The sequence below is a fragment of the Thermobia domestica genome, chromosome 3, assembly GCF_964235325.1.
Source record: "Thermobia domestica chromosome 3, izTheDome1.hap1.1, whole genome shotgun sequence".
In the NCBI taxonomy this organism is placed as follows: domain Eukaryota; kingdom Metazoa; phylum Arthropoda; class Insecta; order Zygentoma; family Lepismatidae; genus Thermobia; species Thermobia domestica.
The window spans coordinates 187064659-187084391 of record NC_137456.1 but is presented as its reverse complement, the minus strand read 5'-3'; the positions used below and the strand labels follow the sequence as shown (position 1 = coordinate 187084391).

At 37.3% G+C, this 19733-nt stretch overlaps 1 protein-coding gene across 2 annotated transcripts in view; it reads right to left on the bottom strand.

Moving 5' to 3' along the window:
- Positions 1–18261, bottom strand: part of Cortactin (cortactin) — a 773732-nt gene extending 755471 nt beyond the window's left edge. For both annotated transcript variants that reach the window (XM_081752063.1, XM_081752064.1), the window contains exon 1: positions 18104–18261. The gene's annotated coding sequence lies outside the window, so the exon portion shown is untranslated. The remainder of the gene's footprint in view (positions 1–18103) is intronic.
- Between the last annotated feature and the right edge of the window lie 1472 nt (positions 18262–19733).

Below are 19733 nucleotides of genomic sequence, written 5' to 3'. Positions count from 1 at the left end.
AACTTCTCCAAGGAACGTTGGTAGCGAATGTTTTATGGGAAGAAAATGATACTACCCGATGGGGATTCGAACCGAGATTTTCCGTTTGGATGTCTAGGCCGGTACGAATACACCACCTTTCCGCTACACGAAGCATATTTAACAAAAAGTATAATGTTTCTTTCTAAGAACAATAACATCAAAAGTGGATACTACAGACCAATTAAGTGTTTCAAATTAGTCCCCGTAGTTATTATTAGTCTCCTAGTAGTCCCCGTAGTTATTATTTGCCCTTTCCCAATCAACACTTGTAAATCGCCTCTATCATGATACAAGTGTTTGCTTCTACATTCTTGCTGATTGCTCGTTGTGTATGAGAAGTCACTCTTAGACTTCACGATGCACGAATGACAAAGTGTGGGTGCCAATCACTAAGGTTCACCGGAAACTCACACCACAGATTTTACAACTCCTACAGGTCGTACTTTCAATTATCAGTGTCAAACTCCGTACACAAATTAGTCAACTATTTACCTCACTCGTGTCTTAACAGCAGCGCTGTACGCACAAAAGAAATGAGAGACAACTTTCGTTTTCTGTACAAGATATGATTCATAAATTATGCATACTTTCTTTACCCATTTAACATTATTGTCGTGTTATTTTGACTTTTGCTACAAAGTTTACATTCACTCCAATGCCGCTTGATGATATTAAGTTCCAGTGAAGGAAAACCTTATAACTCAGAAACTACTCGAGTCTCAATGATGCAATTTTACCCACTTGTTACTGCATAACTATTGTCTATTTTCTGCAAATTTGGGATTTTTGTGAAAATACACAATTTTCGAAAATTTGCAAGGTTTAAAAAATTCCTAAAAATCAAGTATACAGTTTTCACATCTGAAACTTGTCTAGGACGTTGTCTATTATTTAGCCTCTATGTAGATAAAGAATTGAAGGTGAGTCGCATTTATTTCGTTTCAAAATGTACATTCCAAAATGGCCATTTCTATGTTTCCAACCTCAATGTTCAGAGCTTCTTTTCTTCGACGTTCTGAAGCACGTCTCAATGTGTCCATTCCATTATCTTTAATATGGTTTTGGTTTGAACTCATTATCTTTAAAACATCGAAAGTTACAGCGTTTAACGGAATGCACTAAAAAGTTCAAAATGCGCTCAGGCGCCTATACGAAATGACCGCTCCGACAAAATCTGCGCGACTAAATAATAAATGAATACCCGTTTTCAACTCCCTGAATGTGGTACAAACTTAGGTTTAAAAAATAATAAAAAAAAAACAAATTTTGTCAGCAACCATCATGGGTCGATTTCATTTGGATTGATCCCTTTTTTTGGTCATTTTAAGAGAATTTCATTTATATTAATTTGACACAAAATTCGTTTCCATCCTATAACTCAATTTATTTTATCCACGCATGAAATGGGAAATATGCAAGATTTGCCACGTCTACAAGGAACCAACATCCATTTTTCCGTTTAAACATTTGCAACTTTTCATTACGATACAACTTGGACTTTTAATGTAGACTCTTTTTAATAGAAGTTTAGCAATAAAATAGCACTCATTCAAATTTTCTCTTTTTTTTCAGTATGCATTAGAAGTCCGGAATGGAAGGTATCGCAACCGAACCACGCCAGAAGACATGGTATGTGTTAACCTTTTGGCATGATCCTAAATGTGTCTCGGAACTCTACAGTTTTACTGGAAAATGAGAATTTAATTTGACCACTAAGTTTTGTATTCATTTTGAAAGTACATTAATGAATTTTTCAAGTATTTTCTACATATTCGAATAGTTCTGAAAAAATATAAAAAACAAACATTATTTCTATATTACTGTTGGATTTCTGGAAACGGAACTTTATAATGTTAGGTTCTTCTTCTACTACGTTTATATCCAATACTTTTATCTGTGCTCCTTTTTATTCTTCTATCTCCTTTTCTCTGTCTCACTTCTGTACCTCTAACAGATATCTATTGGTTTCAATTTTTTATTGATATATGTTCAAGTTTCTCCCTACATCAACTTATGAATCTCGTCTTCTCTCATTTTTATTATTTCACTTTATTGACACTAATAAATGTATATTTTGAAATTAGAATTATGCTCATGTTGTTGCTGATTTTAATACAGGACAGAGAGGGGGTCTCTCTACCACACACGATTATGGGATAAGAAGTTTTATATTGGATGGCCTAGCTGCAAGTTTTTTTCTTTTCTTTCTTTTTCTTTTCTTTTTTTTTAATGCGGAGAGCATTAGTTAAGTAATTAACCATGAATAAAGTTTTTGTAACGAAGAAACAAAACCATGAAATGTGAAATCTCATTTAACAAACTAACGAGATTTGAAAGTCGACAAACTTTACACTTTCGGGTACCGATTACCTCGAAACCCTGGACCCAGAATTAGCCCGGGATAGGGCACTTATATTTTAAAAAATGACAATCTCAGCAAAATGCAAAAGTCTTTTAGTCTGAGAGAAAAAAGGAATTAAATCTTCAATTTCTAGTTCTATTAGTCTCGTAGTTCTGAGTCTGTTAAAATTACTGACAGAAATAAGGACAATGAATGATGATTTTGTAAAACAATCCACTTTAATATCACAGGAATTTCATCTTCCGATTTGTATTATTGTGAAAAATTATAAAGTATATTGCTATACTATGTAAAGTGTGTTTACTGTCGCTGATTTCTGATGACGATCAGAAACAGAAGTAGAAGATAAATAGTACTTATTTTCTACTAAGGGGGAGTATAACTACTATTATTTTAACAATGGACAGACAATTGCAACAGCCAGAGGTGATCATTATGTATTCTTTTACATATAAGACTCGTTTCAAGAAGCTTATTTTGGACCTTTTGTTAAACTTGACAAAACTACTTCTGGTTTTATAGAAATCCACTTGGGGAACAGTTATGGAAATTTACAACTCTTACAACGTTTCATACTATCGATAAAAAATGAAATGTCAATACACTAGAAACTATATGCTTTTAAAATGTTCGAAATGGGTGACAGCATTAATTTGTAGTAATAATTGTAAACTTCTGCAATTTTATTTTGTATGTGACCACAGAAGTAACATTTTAATTTCAATTCTTTTACGGTAAAAAATATTTTGTGAAATGTAACGGAATTTCTCGATGTTGACCAATAGAGATGAAGAATATATTTAATGTTCGTATTTAAAATTAAAAATATAGTTTGGCTACTTACATATGTTTGAAATTACTTAATTTTTTAATGAATGAAAGTAAGTTCTGAATTTAAGGTTACTTCACACCCACCCACACATCTATATATGTTATGTATGTAAAAATATTTGGTCTAGGAATTAATTCGTGCGGGTGGACAAGAGATGGCGCAACGAACGGAGCGTCCCACAGTTCCGTGTATCCACACATGTGTTGCAAACCCCTGTCATCGCGTATCGTTCGTAGTATAGGGCAGTGGATTAAAGCGTCAACAACACCAGTTTGTAGTTAAGTGAACATGGCGCAATTTGTGCCTGATAAAGTGTTTTTGCGGGGTGTCCTGCTGCATTACTTTAACATGCAGAAAAGTGCGACTGAAAGTCATCGTATTTTGGTGGAAGTGTATGGTGACCATGCTTTAGCTGAGCGAACGTGTCAGAAGTGGTTTGCACGGTTTAGAAGTGGTGATTTCGGCTTGGCAGACCAAGAGCGAGCTGGACAGCCAAAAAAATTTCAAGACGAAGAATTGACAGCATTGCTCGAGCAGGATTCGTGTCAAACGCAGGAACAACTTGCAGCAGCATTAGGCGTTGATCAAACAACAAACGCTTGAAAGCCATGGGAATGATTCAAAAGATGTCACATTGGGTTCCACATGAATTGAAAGACAGAGACGTTGAAAGACGAAAAACCATTTGCGAATTGCTGCTTCAACGACAGAGCAGAAAGGGGTTTCTGCATCGAATTATTACGTGTGATGAGAAGTGGATCCATTACGAGAACCCTAAACGAAAAAAGGCCTGGGTGAAACCAGGTGAACCAGGTCCATCACAACCAAAACGAGATATTCACTGTGCATATGGTGGGATATGAAAGGTGTGGTGTACTATGAGCTGCTGCAACCGGGTGAAACTATAAATGGAGAACGTTATCGACGACAATTAATGCGTTTGAAGCAAGCTCTGGCCAGAACACGACCAGAATGGGAGAACAGACATGATAAACTTATTGTTCAACATGATAACGCTCGCCCACATGTCGCAAAACCGGTCAAAACCTATTTAGAAAATGTCGGATGGGAAGTTTTACCCCACCCGCCGTATTCATCAGACGTTGCTCCTTCGGACTACTACTTGTTCGATTGCATGAACAACGATTTGATTGGACAGCGGTTTACTTCTTCAGAAGATATCGAAACACGGGTCTCTGACTGGATCGCTTCCAAGGATGAGGACTTCTTTCGCCACGGAATCCGTACATTGCCTGACAGATGGGCGAAAGTGGTGGCTAGCGATGGACAATATTTTTCTTAAGGTATTTATGTATTTTGTGTTTGTACTACAGCTTCAATGTGTGCGTACCAACCGCACGAATTAATTCCTAGACCAAATATAACACAAGTAGATACCTACACACACAAAAAAAAATATATATCCTCGTAATACAAGTAGTTGATGGAGAAATGATCCCAATAAATTCATATTCAAATTGGAATCATTTCATATGTCAGTGGAATAAATAAAAACTGGTAGTGATCAGTCTTGGAAAAAGACGAAACTCGTTAGGTTAAGTTCTGACTTTCTAAGCCTCTATTCTACAATTGGTTGAACTTGGAAAATGTTACTATCCCCCTTGTTTACCTTCATTTTTCATAATTCCGCGCAAACAGCAGCTTGCGTGTATGTCTTTACCCTTCTTATTTCCATTCCTTCATACTCACTGACGTCTTTATTCTTAATCCGATTGGGTAGAAAAGCGTGATTAACTAAGCAATCTCATCACCATCAAAACGCCGAACCTTTATTTCAGAGTTTGACCGTTTCTGATTTTGAAAACGCTCCTGCGTACACTGTAAGCAATTACTGGGCACCTTATAGTGTATATCACAGGGTCATTAACAAATCATATATAATGCTTTCCTTTAAATAAGAGTAAAAACTTATCAGTCTTATTGAAATTTTTTTGTTGCGAGCGGAGCGAGCAAGAAACTTTTAACATCTATTTCTTTGCAAACCGGCCAGTGCAGTTCAGTCAAGCGAAGAAGGACGTAGTGTCGGCGCTCCTCGTGCGGTGTTGACAAATGGGTGATAGTATTGAACAATACAGAGCTGCCATACAGGAACTAGGAGCAGTTTCTATACAGGAATTAGGAAACTATCAAAAAGCAATCCAAGTGATACAAACACTTACAAAAATGGGGGAAAATGTGCCGTTATCAGTGCCACGCTAAGTGTTGTTATTATCGCAAGCAATAGAGCCAAACCCTGGACCGGAAAATGATGATTTTAGAAACCTACTGCTAGATCTCAAACATGGACAAAATGACATACATCAAGAATTAAAGCATATGAGAATGGATCTACAAAACATGTGTGCAAAAGTAAAAGTGCTTGAAGAACAATCACAAAAAGAACAGAAAAAAGTGATGCAAATATCAAAGGAGAAAAATGAAATAAAACGCAAATTAGATTACATGGAAGGACAGTCGAAACGAAACAATGTGATTATATATGGTGTGAGTGAGGATAAAACTAAACACGACCGGTGGGAAGACACGGAACGAACAGTTATAGACATAATAAAAAAGTGTACGAGTGTGAACATAACAAGCGACATGATCGAAAGATGTCACAGAATGGGGAATCAGTTGGGAAAACGACCCATCGTCATCAAATTCCTCTCTTTCAAAAAAAAAAAAAAAATCTATGGAACAGGGCTAAATTCCGAAGTGAGGGAATAAGTGTATCAGAACACTTCTCGGATTCCATCAACGAGGTGAGAGAACAATTAAAGCCTCATCTCATAAAAGCTAGGAACGACAGATACATCGCGCACCTCCGATACGATAAACTCATGATAAACAGACAGAAGTATACATTGCAGCAATGTATTGACAATGAAAATGCACGCACAACAGAAACCAGTCTCCCACTACAAACAACGAGGACAGAGGAAGTTGCCAAAACAAATTCCCAGCTGGAAACCAAGAGAAAAATTCCGAGGGAGTGCTTTCGTGGAACCAGGCAGATACCCACTGAACATAGACAAAAGTGAAAATGCACGTGGCCCTTCAAGGACAAACAGAAGAACAAGTGTTGTGGCAGGGTCATCCCTCCGTGTGTGTGACAGTGATAGTTAAGCGGGTGTGAAGTGTGAAAGGGAGAGTGGAAGAACAAAACCTTCAACAAGAGAAAAAAAACTGGAAACGGTGTGACCATTGCAAACGAAATAGGGCTTTTGAACTCTCAGGCGGAAACTTTTGACGATATCCCAGAGGTAAGCTTAAAAAATAAAACTACTGTCAGTGTCTTGATACACAATATACAGGGACTTACCTCAAAACTAACTCACCTGGAAATATTACTAAACACAATAAAGCCATACCCTGAAATTATTTGTCTTACGGAGCACTGGTGTACCCTTGATAATCTAGCATAAATAGCATAAATTTTAGTAATTATAATGTAATAAGTAGTTTTTGTAGAAGTAAAAGAAAAAGGGAGGGGGTTCTCTAATACTAGTAAATTCAGCTAAACTAGGCAACGCTAAAGAATTAACGGAATTATGTAATATATCCACGGAATTTGAATTTGAGTGCTCAGCAGCTTTTCTGGAAAAACTCAAATTATTATTTGTAGCAATTTATAGAAGCCCACAAGGTACAACTACACATTTTTGACACATCTAAATATCTTATTAGATAAAATACGAAAAAAACATAAAAAACATATATTAATTTGCAGGGACTTCAACATAGATTTTTAAATAAATATGAAGGAAAGAAGGGAAGTACTCTCCTTAATAAACTCATACAACATAAATTATATAATCAAAAAACCAACTCGAATAATTCCTCACTCAAAAACAGCAATAGATAATGCGCTAACAAATTTACATGCATATTACATAAAATATGAAATTATCGATGGACTCTCAGACATACTTACCAATTATTAGAAGTAGAGCTGGGGTACAATCACACAAACAATAACGTAAAAATAGAAACTAGAATACTAAACCAAAAAATATAAATACATTTCTTGATTTTCTAAGAAAAGTAAATTGGAACGTCATGTATGAAAAACACGGGATAGAAGACAAATTTTGCTATTTTCTTACTATGCTCAATAATAGTTTTTACAAATCATTTCCAAAAACAAAACGTACGATAAAGAAAAAAGCGCATAGAAGTTGGATAACGCAGGAAATAAAAGAATATAGTAAACTGAAGCGAAAATTACTAAGAGAAAAGAATGTTTCACCTTATAGAAAAATCTAAATAAATAATTTTATTAAATTTTATAAAGCATTAATTAGAAATACTAAACAGGCGCACTACACCAATATCATTACTCATTCTAGGAATAAAACCAAGTCTCTCTGGCAAGTTGTCAGAGATCACATACACATAAAAAATAAAAAGTAAGTAATATTAAAAAGTTAATCATTGACGATACAAATATAGATGAACCTATTCAAATATGTGACGAATTTAATCGACACTTTACAAAAACAGCCGACAAGCTAGTAAAAACAAGAGAATCCGATACAGCCATTAAACTGTTAGCAAACGTGACACTGCGTTCTGTTTACAGCATATTTCTTACACCAATATTAAAAAACTAGGTATTGCATCAAATTAGTAAATTGCAGGAAAATAAGTCAACAAACGACGAAATACCGACAAAAATAATAGAGTCATTGACACCGCATCTTCAACTAAAATTGGGTTGAACAATAACAGTTTAGTTCAGTCATTTGCTGCTACTCTTCAAGTAAGTATTCTGTAAAATCAACACCAGCAATAGCGTAATTCTTGTCAAATTTAAGAAGCTTAATGCTCGGGGTTCCGAAGACTATGTAACGCTCACTATTTCCAGTGCTGAGTTCAAATTTCCGTACTAGTGGGAGTTTTGATATACACGCCATGAAACATGTGCTCGGGAAATTCCCGAATTAAACGCAAAAGGATCGGAAATGAATACTTCAAGAATAAAACTATTTATTTCACGCTTAAGCCTGCCATACGTCCCGTAAAAAACGGGATAGTCCCGTTTTTGGGCCCGAGTGTCCCGCGTCCCCGTAAATTTAGTCGGGACAGGAAAATGTCCCGTATTTTAACTACGTTCCATTTCTGCTATCAATATCAGCTTATTTGAAAAGTGAAAAACAGAAAATTCTTACATTGGCTAGGAATCCTGTGATTAGTGAATGAAAATGAAAATGAAATCCTTGAGTTTTACGTCCCACGGTTATGCCGGTTAGGCTAAAGGAGACGGTGATGATGAGTAATGAATGAAATGGTGGAATGAAGAAAGTGGGAGGAAACGGGAGAACCCCGAGAAAACCCACGCACACGGTGTTTGTCCACCACAAAGTTCACTTGGCGGGGGCTGGGATCGAACCCGGGACCCCAAGCACCAGAGGTGAACGCTCTACCACTGAGCCACCGCGGCCCCTAATTAGTGAATGAATAGTACGCTGTTGCATATAACACTTTCAAGGAAGTTATTACACCACTCTGTTCGACTTGATAGCGAGCGAAATTTGCAATGCTACTATTTTCATTGCACTTGATGAAAACTCGGATACTCTCCGGAAAATTTATATATATATATATATATGTATGTATGTATGTATGTATGTATGTATAAAAGTATATAAAAGAGGGCTTTGAGTGTTTCTACATGACTGACCTTTTCTCCAGCAACACGTTGGATAACTTAACGAGAATTACAATATTTTTCAGAGGCTAGGGGCACAGAATTGTGCTTTGGTCCAGGTCTTAGAAAAATGTAAATCTGGTCCTGACAATTACACACGACACAGGGAGAAAAATCAGCTTTTCTTCAGATTAAACTGACGAACGTAATTTTGGCAAATACAGCCATGTAATTAAATATTGCTAAACGCGCGAAGAAGGTAGATTGAAGGTAGATTATACTACTGATTTAAATAATTTGCATGTTTTCCTGTAAAGCATTTTTATATCACATCTTAAGTTTTTAGGCATCTTCAGTCTGTACAATTAATTGCAGGGTACGAAGAGAGAAAAGCAGCTGCTGCTTAGTGAACTTTCGCCTATTATATTATTGAAAAAAAAATAATAAAATGAAATCTTTTAGTTTTAGTCTCACGGTTATGTCTGCTATGCTCAAGGTGACGGTGATGATGAGAAATGAATGAAATGACGGAATAAAAAAGAGGGAGGAAACGTGAGAATCCCGAGAAAACCCACGGACAAGGTGTTTGTCCATCACAAAGCTTACTTGGCGTGATCTGGGATCGAACTAGGGACCCCATGCACCAGATGTGAACGCTCTACCACTGAGCCACCGCGGCCTATTATACTTTTGTTCATAACCAGACTATAGTTCATTGCATTGTGTTGGAAAGTTGAGGGAAATCTCAGGTGTCCCGTATACTCATGGAGAAAATATGGCAGGTTTATTTACGCTCGAAGATGTTAATTTCATATAAGACATTTTGAAACATTCATTTATTTCATACATTAATTGTATCTTTGTTTTAAATTAATAGACCCCTTTTGGTATTCACATTTGGCGAACGTCAGTCAGGTTTCTGGATGACTTGATCTACATTTGTTCGTTTGTCTGCCGAGCTCCTTCATGTCTAAGCGGTTCGTGTATGCGTCTTCGGTGACCCGGGTTTGCTTCCCAGAGGGAGCTCATGTAGTTCGGATTCCACGTTAATCAGTAGGTCCTGTCTCATATAGCCTCGCTGCTGAAAGGGACGTTAAACACAAAATCAACTCAACTCGTTTGCCTGCCTCTACCACACATACTACAGGATACAACTTTCGGTCTCTTAAGTTAAAATTTTCAGAGTACAAGCACGAGACCTTGTAAATATCCTGTATAGATTTTGGCGGCATACGAACGTAAAATGTCAAAATGGCGGGCATTTTTTCAAAACAGCGAGTATCTACGCTACGAAGCGCAATTTTCAGTCTTTTAAGTTGAAATTTTGACGGTGGAAGCACGAGATATGCTAAATTTGCTGTGTAGATTTTCTCGGCGATCGAATGTAAAATTTCAAAATGGCGGCCATTTTTTTCAAAACAGCAGTTAGTAGAAATATGTTGCAAGTTGTGATAATGACAGTCTTGAAATATAAATCACATTTTAACACTTTTACCCCCAAGACATTGAAATATTTCGAGAAAACCCGATTAAACCCGAAAAAAAACATATGGACCCAGGTGGGTTGGGCTTTTTCAAACCCTGCATCATGCCTCTTCTTTCCATTGTCAATTTCTCCATCACCTCTCTCTTTGTTAGTTTTTTTGTTTCATCTTTTCTTCTTCTTTATGAACTTCCTCCTTTCTTAGGTTTTCTAAGTATTCTTTGTAGTTACGGTAAGCAGACTTAGCAGATGTAAGAAGCTTCTGAGTAAGTGGAACCAGTTCTGGCCTATTTCCGAATTTCTTCATTCCAGACATTATATTTAACTTAGCAGTGAGAGTTCGCAAAGCCATGAAATATTCAAATTCATCACCTACTCTTAAGAACAACATACACGAAGGGTTCTCAACACCACCTTGAGAGCGTAAGAATCCACCAACCATCCACTGTGCTTTAGAAAAAATAAAAGCTGAAGTGAAAATAAAGCTGACTGTTTCACATGTGGCAGCAAATATTGAAGCTTTCAGAAGAGTAATGAGTAACAAGTTTCTGTCTTTTCCTGCAAAACTGTCAATGCAAAAACATAAATAACACGAAAATGTCACTTTACTTCCCAAAAAAGTAACTTTTAGTGACAAATTTGAGAAAAGTAACTTCTAGTGACCAACTTGAAAAAAAAAGTAACTTGTAGTTAAAAAAAAAAAAAAAAAAAAGTGACTCGCTATGAGCCCTGTATTTTGTATTTTAAATAGATAACAGCACTGGTAGTAACGAACCTCTACTGCTTTAAAAAGTGTTCCTGAAAAATGAAAGTTCATTATGCATGCTATAACTAAGCTACACGAGGTCTAAGTTTGTCAACGGCGCATCCATCGAGTCAACTTTTCGAATATTCCATTCTACCATTCTATTAGTTTCTCAACGTAGTTAAAGGAAAAGTATACGAATGACCGCGTAGAGTTCTGCGTGACTAAGTGGATAAAGTCATGGTTCGATACCTAAGATGTTTGTGGTACGAAACCCGTCTCGGAAACTGAAGATTTTTTAAAATTCTTGATTTCCCACATCTCAAGAGCCTTCTCTCCCTCCACAATCACCTGACGCTGTAAAAAGAGTTCTCCACTTTAGTTCGACAACTGCCTGATATGATTTCGCACTTCGGAAACTTTCCTTCTGTTTCGCAAAATCACAAATTTCGTCATAATTTGGATCCGATCCAATTATTTTTTCTACAATTCCAAACTTGTATATGTAAATCACCCCTCTCTGCTTCCATATTTGAATCTCCCTCTCAATGTCGTCCACAATGAACGCATATGGCTTGGAATCAAACCTTCGACTCTTAAAACCAAATATAAGCGCTCTAGCAATTTGCGATCGTAATTCCATAGGTTCGTTGCTAAAAGCAACTTCATTGTAGATTTTGTTCCGAGAGGGGGATTATCCACCGAGGAGGGAGCTTTATTTTCCATATCAGTGTTTCACTATACATTTGTTCAAATATGTGTTCATCAAACTAAAGGAAGGGGGGAATTACACCCATCTGTCCTATCCAAATGTCGCCCTGGAACATTTGCTTCCAATTACTGGGAAAAAATTAACTTACTCATTGAGTAACACTGATTTTTATCAGTAGTTTTCAGAGCTCTGCCCCCGCATTACAGACTTAGGGAAGCACAAAATCTACTGCTGTGATTGAGAGTTTCCGTAGATTTCACAAGGAGCATCATCCTACCTTGATGTGATAAGCAGTCTTTGAACAATGCAAATAAGGGCGTTTATGAAGCCATGGGAACATTTTGTGATATTTTTTAAATCAGGCTCTAAAAAGGCATTTCGGAACAAACGAATGAAAGAGATAATTTCAGAGCTATAAAGCTTTTAAACATGGTTCCTGTTTTATCCGTCTGAATGGACCGAGTATACTACGTCACACGGACTGCTTTTGACAAGAAGTCGAAAAGGAGAAGGGTGGACTGGATTGGATTGAATATTAGAAACACTTAGTCGACCGAAACGTGTGTTTTTGAAGAGTTTGTTAGTAATTTAGACTTAAACTTTTTGTAACATTTTCTATGCCGATTACTGTAACCCCCCCCCCACACACACACACACACAAACCGTGGGTGTGGCCTTCAATAGTGTTCTTGTATTAATCATACTTATTTTCAATATATTTTTAAAGATTCTCATAAATTTCACTTACGTTGCTGTTAAAAGATCCCGTAAGATTTCAACGATGCATTGTGGGTTATAACCCATTCACCTCTGTGCGCACACCTGCTACAAATATTCGATAAAACTTTGCGGTATTTTCTATTCATTCGTACTGCTTCTACAGTATTCTTGGCATGAACGCGATGGTAGCGCCATTAGAAATTTTAGGGTTTATACCATGTAGAGTTGTCCAACTAGCTGAATTTTACGATTTGTGTAGCTTAAGTTAAATACAGTTTAGGTCTTGTTCCTTTTAGGGCTAGCGCTGCATCCCCATTAAGTTCCATCGTTTCAATATATGGACTCATGTTCTATTTAACCATCTTCGCAGTTGATTAAAAGTTAGAATGACGGAATCTGTTTTCTGTAAGTTATCTCAATATACGGATGTTTGCTTTTGGTACATCTCCTTGCTCTACTTTCAGTCATATTAAGTGCACAAAATGATTACCTACAACTTCCATGTACTATGGATCCGTCATTCGAAAGATAGTACACAACTTAGTGTGTCTGCAGTAATTTGGCCACAATCATCCACCATCTTTCCAAGTTTTAGGCAGTTGATAAACTTTATCTTCTAGAAAAACCAACTAAAAGAAACCTGATGACGTAATGTTCGGCCAGATTGTCCATAAATCAGAATCATTGCGGATTTCTATTGTACAAACACATGTAGTTCGAGTAGGACTCAAATGACAAAATGAAATATAACAAAATAAAATAACGAAACTATGCAAATCTAGCTCTAAAACAACAAATGAATGCAGTTGGAAACAAATGAATCAACATACCGACTGAAGTTTAAAAAATATCAACTTAATGAAGTGTCCGTAGCACCAAAATGTGAGATAAAATACACTTCAAAAGTAAAACAAAATAAACGAATGAAGCGACTGATGAATCTCTTGAACATATTTTTCATTTAACTAAGCGAATATCAAATAAAAAAATCACCGGTCAACCTTTAAGATGCCATGGGTGTGGATCAAGAGAGATGCATCCGACAAAATGCTTAATATAGCAGACCACAATTACCGTCCACTGTACACCTAATTGCACGGCCATGTACGACATAGTAATTCACGCCGAATGCAGAACCATCCTTCAAGCCACCTGCGACGAGCCGAGAAAATGTTAATCACAAAATCCAGAGAGAAAAGAGTGGGACTGTTTATCGTTGATTTATCATTGAATAAAATGCAAAGGCCCCAATTCTAGAAACCTTAGTAAACCTACATTTTACTAAATACAGCACCATCTATCGAATCAAGGAAAGACGTTTTGAATACATTTATTTATTTTTCTAAGTGGAGGGACTATACCTAGGAAATAAGAATTTTATGTGGATTGCGTGATTTATCAATATTTAGTTTTAAGCAGTTATCTACAAGTAACGAAAAAACTTGCTGCAATTCTGCAAAAACTCCAGAATGATGGGAGTATGGTAAAGAAGATACACAACAGTAAAGATCCTTACTCTTTTCAGCAGTGGCGGTTTCTCTTAATGTTTGCATGTTTGTACAAACCTTCTTCCAATACTTTCATTTTTTATTTGTGCTAAACCACTTTTCATTTTATTGTCAACATCATCTTTTCTTAAACAACTGCATTTGAAACGGGGCTGGCTAGTTGCTTTCTGCTTGATAGTTTGCCAAACTCCCGTTTTAACAGCTTCTGGGCCACTGCGGGGGTTGCGCAGTAAGAGGGAGGTTATCACGCCATGCACTGCCTCATAAGGATCCATATGCTTGCACATCTTTTGCAAACAAATCTACCAAACAAAAACATACTTTCCAAAACATAACGCTTTGGAACTGGGATTTCACTACCGCCCCTCCCCCTGCAGTATTGCTTGACACGGTTCTCGCCTGAAGGGGAACAGTCTGTTCCTTTGTGACAATGTTGCGTACCGTAACCAAGTCGCTACAGAGAGAGAGAGAGAGAGAGAGAGAGAGAGAGAGAGAGAGAGAACTTGCGCCTTGCCTAAAACCGAGATTGCCAAGTGGTCATAACTATTGGTTCTGTCAACCAAGTAACGTCAAGGCAGCTATGAAGACAGTAAAGGCGACCCCGTGAAGAGTGAAGACAATTTAAGGGTGTCGATATTTAATAGACTCGTATCTGAATAAATAGAATTTGGTAGCATAGATACAATGTTTTCTTTTTCATGTGTGCATGGGTGAATGAGAAAACTGGAGGGCAGTTTTTAGAAAAAGGGCGTTAATTGGGGAAGGAGTGAGATTTTAAAGCGGGTAGCGGACTTTGTCGTGTTGTATGTTTCTGTGTGTGTGTGTGACGGTCATTGTGGTTCGTTGGAATATTGTTGCTGTAATTGCATAATTACGTGTCTGTCCCTGATATACGTGAACTAGCAATGCAGTAGCAATGAATTCTCTAACGTCTCTGTTGAATTAGCCGTTTTCGAAAAGAAACTTCAGAAGCAAACCTACTTGTGAAAGACATCGGAAGACCGATTCTGACTCTCAACATAACGCAAGTAATTAGAAGTCAGAAACGAACATTTACAAGGAAGCTTAATCTCAACTTGTACGAACAGCATAAGTGGTTATGTGAATGTGAAATTAAAAATGCTTTGTTTTGTTTTCCTTGTTTGTTGTTCGGGGTGGAGGAAGATGCATGGAGTAAAAAAAAAGGTGCGGATATTGCATCTGCACGACAAAAAAAAAAAAAAATCGTCAGGTCATATAAGACACATTCTGATCTCACTGTATTGGGAAACGTGAATATTGTTGCTCAACTAAATGCTGATTTTAGGCGGTCCATTGAGAACCACAATCAAAAAGTGACACAAAACAGGTACGTGCTCAATATAATCATCAATTGCGTTTGGTTTCCTGGCACCTTCGAATTGGCTTTAAGAACACATGATGAAAAACAGACTCGTCTTGAAATCGAGGCGTTTTTCGTAGATTAATTAATTTCTGTGCAGAACTTGACAGTCATTTAAAAAGCGCAATAATTTTCAAGAGTACGTCAAAAATCATACAAAATGAGCTTCTCCATTACATGCCTGAAGCATGCCATGAAGAAATCGCTATTATTATTTATAATAACTATCAGTGGCGTATTTAGGGGGCTTCCGGGCTTAAGCCTCCCCGAAATCTTACTTACTATAGTAAAGTATATGAAATATCTTGCAGAATTTTCACATTTTCAGGCAAACCCGAAACAAAACCGTAAATACGCCACTGCTATTATCATTATTATTATTATTAAACTATTATTATTTATAATAATGATAATAATGAAAAAGGAGAGGTCATCTGTTGTGCACCACCTAAAATTCAAAGCACCACCCGCCACTGCTTTTTAGTATAAAGTGATGGAGATCGATGAGTCAAATCTGGGTTGAAAAAAAAAATAACAGATTGAAGAGTAGACGAACAGTGGATATTTGGTGGTGTGGAACAAGGCTGTGGAGGAAAATTCTTTGTGCTGGCAGAAGGCGATAAGGAAACCTTAGTGGACATCATAAGCACAGAATATTCCCGAGAATAAAAATCGGTGCAGATTAAGAGTAATCCACCAAATTAAACAAACACATTTTCTTTTACCTTTCATGATTTAGATGATTCCCTAAGATGTTCTGGACTGATATTACCTTGCGCATGATAAAACAATTGCATACAGATCCATAAATATGCCATAAAAACGACTGTGCAAAAATACGCAAACAAACTTATGCTATGCGGCCATGAAAAGCGAGAACGCTATCGAAGCAAGTCAGGCCAGGAGAGCAGCAGACGGAATCACGCGGAACCATGGATAAATCTGCACGGAGCAGGGTCAGCAACGGCGGGTATGCGCATAAAAAAAGATAGTGAAAAATAAAAGCTTATGCTAAGTAGCCACTAAAAGCGAGAGCGTCATCTAACGGAGTCAGGGCAGAAGAGTGCCTACGTAATAGAACAGAAGGTGTACCCGCAGAAAGCGGTCACTTTTACCGATGGAGAGCATATGTGCAAAAACACTTGATACCGCACAAAATCACATTGGTTAAAACACTTGCAATAGTCTCAGACTTTTAACTCTACACTATCGTATATCGTGAACAAATACAGGCCCAATGCAAATTACTATGTTGCATCTTTGATATACAGCAGTGGCGTAGCACACTTTTGCGGGCCCCCCCGCAAAGTATAGAGAAGGGGCCCCACTTGTAAAGCCGACACAAGTAAGGTGGAAGTTCTACTTCTTTAAAACTTTATTCATCGCAAGACTTCGGGGCCCCTATACATCGGGGCCCCCCCGCACTGCGGGGGTTGCGGGGGCAGCTGCTACGCCACTGATATACAGGTTGTTGACTATTACACAATTATCTTTGATATACAGGTTGCCCTATAATCGTTTCACAATTGTAACTGTAAACAACATGTGCTGGTTTACTACATTGTGAAAAATGTCTCCAGTGGTGTAATTTAATCCTCTCTCCCATGCACGCACGCATTTTAACCATAAAACTATCATTTTTATAGGTAGCAGTTTGTTCTTAACTAGTACCCAAAATAGAATTTAGACTGTTCTTTGCATGATGAAGGGGTTACACATCTCCATGTGAATTATAGTGCCGAATTTTTGTGCACAAAAGCAAGTGAATGTGTGCAAAGGAAGAACGCGGTAAGAAACCGACTGTGTACACTCACGGAAAAAATGTTAAAAAAAAAAAAAAAGCTTGCACACGATTCATTTACTTCAAACACAGAATTGTGCAAATAACTTGCTAAGAAAACGAATGTACGTAAAAGATCTCCAGTGTTATTCATATAAAAAATATAGCTGAGCGAGCAAAGGGGGTTAGACGCCCCGCAGGGTTCGTTGTTTTCTACCTTTATTACAATTTAGATAAGAAACAAGGTATTGGAGCCATGCAACGTTTGGGGGGGGGGGCGATTGTAAATGCCATTCAACCACTCGTATTCATCACCATCGCTTACGCTCATAGTCACCGTCCCTGACGCGACTCTCCCTCGACGCAATCGCGCAGACTCACTGGCTGATTTTTGTCCACCTAGCACAGGTTGATTTTTTGCATTATAGATTTTATATCATACAGCCGGACACTGTATTTATACGCAAATCGTAAAAACTAACTTTTCAACAATTACTGCTGGTGCCCCCTTGAAATTTAAAATGCTAAATGGGGTAGTGTCATGTCGCCCAGCGGAAATGTTTGGAGAAAGAAATTATTGTACGAATTATAATTTTTCGAGCATTATTTCGAGTGGTATGCCAAAACTCGACCTGCACGCTATCTTCTATAATTACATTTTCAATATAAATAACTAGTTAACGAGGAATCCATATTTTCGGATGAACAGAACCTAGTATTAGTTTTACAATCTCTAGAAACACATAAAGGAAGTAAGGTTTTCTTATTTGATAATGTAATTAAATCATTCTGAAATTGAATTGCCAACCACCAATGCACTGATAAATGTGACGAAGTTTATAAATGAACTTTTGCAACACTCGATGAATACCGTAAAGTCAATAAAATTTAAAAGCTATACATTACCTCTACCAACTAATCAGTGACAATTGAAATAGTGACTTCAACCGAACCTAACATTAATTCACGCAACACATCACACCTCTTTTGCGCTCATTCTGTTCTACAACTGAAAGAATACAATCGAGTCCACTCGATTTGTGAAGTGACTCGAATCTCTTAAGCCCTATGTACACTTATTCGACTTAATCGCACGGTCAATCGACTCTCTTCAGTTGCAATAAAATCGAAGCGACTAGGCCGAATCAGCTCGAAGGATTGTGTTCAATTATTTCAACCGAAATTGAATGCTGTTTATCGACTCGCACTTCTCTGGTCGATTTGAAATCGATTGGCAATTCTGTCCAGACGGAAAGTAATTGAAAAAAAAAAAAAAATGCTATGTTATAGCAGAATAATTAACCTAAGAAATTAAAATAGCAATGAATGACAATAGAAATGAAAAGAAAATGGTTTTTGGCAAGGGAATGTATATTAAGAAGATAGTATTTAGGAGTATCATATACTATAAGAAGGATTTTCAGTATAGGATCCTTGTGTAGGTTTAAGCAGTGGTACTATTCAGCCGGTTAACTAGTACCGGTTGTTAAAACATTTCTGGCCTTATGCAGAACTGTTTGTTATACCAAGTCATAAACTCTCTCTCAGACACAAATGGGCGGCGATTGGGGAGGGCAGAGGGGGCAGTTTCCCACTTTTTGAAGTGACCCCTCTAGTATCCCTAGCTTCCCAGTGACCCCTAGTTTCATTTATAAATGTAAAGTTTTTGTATATTACTGGTTCATAGAAAAAATGGTGCCCTATAATATTTGCCGTTGCGTGAGTACGTATGGGTCAATTGCGTTCTAATTGCCATGGAAAACGGCCCCAAAATTAACCTATTGGAGCGCAACAATTCCAGCATACTTCTTCCATTCCTTCTTACGAGGGCACAATATGTTAGTCAGCTGCTTAGAAACTAATTGAGAGAAATTTAAAAAAAAAAAAAACTTTTACAAGCTATCCTTTAATTGCACAAAAATCAAAAGTCCTAAAATGTCATATTCATTACTATGATTAATATTATCCTTTCCATTTATATGTTTTTCAAATTTGTTATTAAATCTAATCACACAATTTTCCCGTCTGAATTTAAAGACGTCCATGGGCAAGGAATCAAATCTCTTCTTACACCTTCGTTGTGTAAGACTACAAAGTGCTAGGGAAGTAATGGCCCCACTTGGTCTCACTTTGGACTTTGTCCCCGAGGTTTGTGACGTTATAGGTCAAAGGTCAATTACCTTGGCCCGCGGTCAATGACCTAGGGGTACCTAGGACCACACTCTCTAGATTTTGGCAGGGGTACCTTGGCCCACCCCCTTACTTTTGGCAGGGGTACATAGGACCACCCCCTTAAATTTTAGAAATTGCCAAATCTAAAAATTTGATATGATAGCCTAGGTCCATAGTATCAGTATTGGAGGTCCACCTTGTTCCCTTTCATGGGTAAAAAATGCCAAAAAGTCAAATTTCGGAGGGTTTTGACCAGGGCCTAAAATTGAGTGGAGTACTCCACACTTTGTGAAACTGTAGGAAAGGAGTGTGGAATTATAATTCTTAAAGTGTGCAGTGGTATTAATGTGAGTACCTTACTTTT